Source organism: Brugia malayi, assembly GCF_000002995.4.
Source record: "Brugia malayi strain FR3 genome assembly, contig: Bm_v4_Chr1_scaffold_001, whole genome shotgun sequence".
Classification (NCBI taxonomy): Eukaryota; Metazoa; Nematoda; class Chromadorea; order Rhabditida; family Onchocercidae; genus Brugia; species Brugia malayi.
In genome coordinates, this window is record NW_025062475.1 from 12431480 (window position 1) to 12438018 (window position 6539).

Genomic DNA, 6539 nt, shown 5'->3' on the forward strand with positions numbered 1-6539 from the left:
CTTTGCAGACTTAATCTTATGAAAAGATCACACATTGCATATATTTTAAATCATGGAAAAATTTAAGGAAGAAGATTGAATGCTGAATGCAAGATGCCTAACTACTCGTTTGTTGGCCACAAGTATCATCGCCATATATCTTTGGCCACAATGCCATATTGACCACTTAGTATGTGCCCTAATTTCATTTAGCAATTCTATTCCTCAAGTATTTATGGTTGTTAATACGAAAGATTTATACAACCAACCATTGGACAAATATTTTTAGCTAATTCTTTTTCATTTGTAATTAATTTAATCAATTTATATTTTCAATTAATATTGTCAATTTTAGACATATTTGAGAAATTTGATTATATCATACATTTGCATTTTTTTTTTTTTTTTTTTGCACAGAATTACAATTTGCAACAAGAAAAATCAATCTATGAAGTTTTGATGAATTTATGGCAAATAAAATAAATGAAGCATATATAGTGCCGAAATGGTTTTGAAATGAAAGTTGCGGACAAACACAGAAATATTAAAGCATCTTCTTTCTCTCTCTCTCTCTCTCTTCCTTTTTACCTTTAGTTATATAAAAAGCTCAAGGAAAAAGAATGCAAAAATAGCATAAAAAGTAGAAATAAGCTTCAAGAAAGTAGCGATTTAACAGCTTAAAAAGTTAAATTATATTATGAACTTGCAAAATATAATCACACACTATTTACTCCTTTTTCCTTTTCTCTGTCTTCTTTCCCATATTTTTTTTCTTCCCTCCCTCCCTTTCTCTCTCTCTCTCTCTCTCTCTCTCTTCGCTTTTTTAACTTTTTTATATATAAGAATTGAATCTTCTCAGAAAATTCCTTTTTCTTACTTAACTTATAGCCTCTTTTATGATCTTTTTTTTTTTTTTTTGCTGTACTCTGAACAGGAAAAGTTCATTCATTTTGTTGTGATAAGGATGAGAAGTGATAAAGAATTGATCAGTTTACATTTGAAGAAGAAAAGATTGGAAACGATGAAGAAATGATGCATTGATAAAAAAAAATGCAAAATTGAGAAATTTTTGCTTGCAATGACTCATTTGCGCATTCAGTGAAACTGAGATTAGCTAAGCTAAGCTAAGAAAGATTATCTTAAGCTAAAAACAAGAAAAAAAAGAAGGAAAAACGAAGAGATGGATGCTTTTAATTAGCTTACAAATCTGTGATATGATAATATTTTTTTTTTTTTTTTTTTTGAATGAATTGCTTATCTTAACCTTTACTCTTTTTACATTTCAAATTTATGCAGTAAATCAAAACGAAAGCTTATTAGATTTGATGTCAGGCATAGAATAAAAGAATTCTTTCCTGCCTGAATTCCATCCATTTAGCTAAATGAACTAACAAATCTCCTTGACTTATCTGAATTACAAAGTAAGCATTTTTAAAAAAAAAATAGATAGATATGAATAGCTTTCAGACTCACATACACACACATATATATATATGAGAATTTAATAATAAAATAGTTATTAATAGATATGCAAGCTTTACACTTAAAAAGGAATAAAATTAAAATTTAATTTCAAGTAAATGACATCCGTCCAACATATACTATAAAGAAGTGATGATAACAGGAAAGGCATGCGAGATGACAGAATGAATAACAGTAGTAATTATGGAGGAATGAAGGATATATTTTAGAATTGGTGGGAAAAAAAAAAGAGTGAAAAGTTTGATAAAATAGAAGTGTTAATGAAATTAAGTGAAATCTTCCAATTGAAAATGTTGAATGAATGAAACTTAAAAATTTAACTTAAAAAATTTTAACTTAAAAATTGATTATCAGTGAAATATTCCATGAATGACACATTGGAGTAAGTACATGCAATTAGTAAACACAAGAAAACAATAAGAATTAATTATTATTTAAACATTTCATCATCGTTTTTATTTATTACTGATAGTTGCATTTCTATGATAAACTTTAAATCAATCATATCAGTGCAGATTGGTTGATGAGTTAACATGACAGTAAGTGTTATCATTAATTGCTTTTCTGACTCACGGAAATGTTTCACTTTTCATCCGACCAACATGAATCTTAGCAAAAAAAAAAAAATAAATAAATAATAAAAACAAACTTAGCAGTTAGTTAAGTAATTGTATTTACATTTAAATTAAAATAAAATACTGTAGAGCTAAATAATTAATATTTTAATTACTATGAAGAAAGAGAACAAAATAAATTTAAAAATGTCAGAATGATTCGGCTTATGCTGACTTAATAATGCATATAGAAATTTAAAGATGAAAGATGGAATAAAAATCAACCGCATGAAAATGTCTAACAAAAGTGATTGACATCTATTACAGTTCTAGTTTAACTGACTCATACAAACATTTAAATAATTCCTCTCTTCAATAAAGTCAAAAGCTTTTCTTAAAAGTAATTTTTTCTCTCACACCCAACACTTAAATGTTGAGCAAATTGAAAATATCTTTTAAAACTGAAATAATTTGCAGATTCGTAACAAATAATTATAAAATTGAAAGATGGCGGTTAGCGATAGCAGCATTTATCGCGACAAATTGAAGGTCAATTGTAAACTTTATGTTAGTGCTTCTTCACATAAACATATTTCTAGCTGATATCTCTAGCAAATTTCCACTAGTTCTCCACTTGGAAATTAATTCAACTAAAATGGATGAACCGTAAATCGGAGTAGATGAAATCTACCTACTACTGTTCCGATTAGTTCCATGATAAATGTACATTTTTCACTCCTATGAAATTCGATTCATTCTCGAATGAATGCAAATTGGGTAAATCGAATACAATGTAATCATCAATAAGAAGAAGTATCATTTAATTTAATTTTCCTCCAGAATGAATGGGAAACGAAAGAATCAAGACAAGATGAATGGAACAACCAATATTGGAAAGTAGCATCACGAGTGACAGTCATCCTCTAAATACTTTGTAGCTCGAATTCATTCGCCTACTCATACTGCTTTTTACCAAAGTAAAACTTTTCATTAAATTCCTTGTTAATTATCAAAGTTTAATTTAATGAATAATATTTTGCATATACTAAGCTAATCATAAAACAAACAAAATTTTATTAATTTAAAACCAAAATATTCTAAATGAACTGTTTTCACATGTGATTATGCAAAAAGGTCAGAAGAAACGGTAGTCTAATTCATCTACTTAATGAATTTATTAATGAATGAAAGACACAAAGCTGTGATATTACTATTAGAGAGATTCTGCAATGCATAATGTATGGAAGACATAACAACGTCTTTAATTAAGTCTGATGCAATTAATGAATAAATGAATGAGCAAATGGACAGGTGTTTAATGCAAAATTTGCAGTGAAAAGGAACGCTGAATGAATGGGAGGTGTTACTCCTTCATTTGATTGACATTCAGGAAACGGAAATGGAAAAAAGCAAGAAATTGAACCTGAAATGAATGGAAAGGTAAATCGGAACAGTAGAAGAATAAGACAAAGCGGAAGCAGAAGAAATGATTGACTGACATACAGGTAAATTGGTGGTGGTTGACTTGCAAAGGTGCAAAAGCTTACAAATCTTTTAGATTGCACTAAACGAGTAACAAATATTGAGCTAATAATGTTAGCATAGTCAGAGATGCATTTTAATAAATTTAATCCATTATCAACAGTTAATTAATTAAGATATGCAAAAGAAATACTTGTGCAAATTTGGATTTTTTATTTATTCTAAGATTTCTTAAAATTTTATTTTATTTTAAAATTTCACTGAAATTTTCAACAATTTAATTGTGATTTCTTCATATACTTTTTACCGATTTATTTTTGTCGATTTTATGCACCAACGTTTGCTTTATTCCCGGAATTACAATCATTTTCTAAATATTTTGCTTTTTTCGTACTTGCAAAATATTTAATTTTTAATTGGAAATTTTTGAAAAGTTTAGTGTAATAATATTGTTGTTTCTTACTTTTTGTAATTCTAACATAATTTCATTGATCTAACGATTAGTTACCTATCTATCGATTACTTACCTATCGTAGACAAAATATTTTTCTTAAATGTAAGTCTACTGAAATTGCTAATAACACAAACACCGTTATTTCTAGCTTAGAATCGTTATCATTAAATCCCTGTGTCATTAGTTTTTATAATTTATATACAAACAAAAAGATTTATTATTGTAAGCTGAAATTCTTCTTTGTGTTTATTATTTTAAATGAAGTTTATAAACAAAGTTACGAGTGTTATAAACAAATTTCCGAAATTGTAAAATTTTTCCGGAAATATTCTTTGCAGTGCAAATTATGTTTGGAAAGTTGTAAATAAATTTGAAATTTAGATAAGAAAGAGAATTAGTAGTTAAAAATAATAAAAAGTTCTATGTAATCGTTAAACTTTGTTGAACGATGCAATGAAAAATAAAAAGGTAAGCTTTTGACGAACAAACATGAAAGGTAGTTGCATTAAAAAGAGAGCAATCAAAATAGAAAGACCATAAATTTGCATAAGAAAAGAAAAATTTTTCAATTCTTCGATTCAGAAATGAAATAAACTTTAAATTTTTTTACTATTTATTGAGAAAGGATTTTTATCTTTGCTCTGCCTAAAAATATAAAAGAAAAAAGACTGAAATGATTGGTTGAATATTGAAAGTGAAAGATGATTTGAATAAATGAAATTCAATACTTTCAGTATGAAAATCCTTTGATATTTTGAAATATAAAAGTAGTGAAAATGTTCCCTTTGACCCATATAAGAAGAACATTCCGATTTCTTTAGTTTTATTATTTTTTTTTTTAATGCTTCAAAGAATGATTTGTTAGTGTTTGGAAAATAATTTCATTGAGTGCCACTTAACATCCTTTGTAACAAATGTTACTAAGCTTTACAAGTAACTAAGCCCATTTACTTTACTTGTGGGTAAGTAAACTAAGCAGAAGGTTATGAATGCCATTTAAAAATTATTGGTGAATACAAAAGAAAGAAGTGGAACAGACGTAATAAGCTGAGTTAAGGACGTGACACTCACACACACAATATATATATATGCTAATTTGTTCAAAGTGTCCCATTGCAATCAACTACTTATGCTAATAAGTGTATAGATAGACCATCAAGGTCATTTGACTCATTTCGTTTTCATAAATCACTTCCAAAGCCTCAAATAAATATTACTAAACAATGCAGTACATTTACTTTCATCTATAAATCTTACTAAAATTTAAAAACGAATGCTTTTAAAATAAGAAATAATAAGAGAAAGTGACAAAGTTATTTTATTTCATAAAGTATCAAGATCTGGTTAATTAGTTAATATAGCAATTGATTCAAAGTAAGAATTGGTTGAATTGAACCATGAAATTAATCCTTCTTAAGAAATGCTATCAAATCAAAAATAATAAAATAAAAAAAAAAAAAAGTGAAAACTAAAGATGATGTAAATATATTTAGTCCATATTGTGAGTATAACTATAGTAGATGAAATTTAAATTGAAATAGTTTGAAAATTAAACTTTATCTTCAATAAGCACAATCGGTCATTTGGTCAGTCTCTTCGTCACAGCAACAATTTTTACAATATGATAATATTGTAGTAAAAGCAAATTAAGCTAAGAGATGCGATCAAAATAGAATGTCTTATTTACATAAGAAAATTATGTTTGTGATATAATAGCAGCGACAGCAGCCTATGATGATTTATGTCTTGGCTTGGTCTACTTTTTGCACTCTTTATAGTTTCTCGTTTAAATTGAAAACAAGAAGAGAAAAGTTATTTGCATAAAATTAACAGCTTCTGCTAGATATGCTGTAAAAAGCTGAAAATTTGGCAGTGAAATTGAAAATAGTTACATCTTCAATCTATTAGATACTATCCATTGGGACATTACTCCTTTTTTTTTTTATTATCCTTTTTCCTTTCTTTTCTTTTTTAATGACTTTCGAAAATTTAAAAGTTATCTTTCTTTTTGTTAGTTAAAGTTACAATTTTGTGAAATGATAGAAAGAAAGGAAGAAAGGAAAGAAGAAAGGAAATTCTTTCGCTTTTCTTTATGCATCGTTTAAAATTGTATAATTTTGCTTCATAAAATGTTTAATACTATGTAATTTTAGTTTTTCTCTACTTTTTCTCAAATTTTTCTAAATTATAACTTTAACTAAGTGATATATTTTATTTTGTTTACTTTGTTCCGTAAATATCTTAAATGAAAATAAACAACGAATTTTTTTTTTTTTTTGTGTTTATTAGTTTAATGCAAAATAAACTAATGTAATTTTGGAATTATTCAAAATTCTTTGAGCTTCATTTAACAATTATATCAGCTAAGCATTATATCGAATCCAGCAAATTGTATTCATTTTCTGGCATCGTTTATATTTTTTCATGATATGATATGATGGATTGAGATAATTTAATCATATTTTTATACTTTTTTTTTGAGGAGAACTTTGATAGATGATCCTAGGACAGTAGCAGGTGCTAATCCTCAATCTAAAACAAATAAAAAAGTCGGGGAAGCTAGTTACAGTTCAATATAAGAAGTAAAC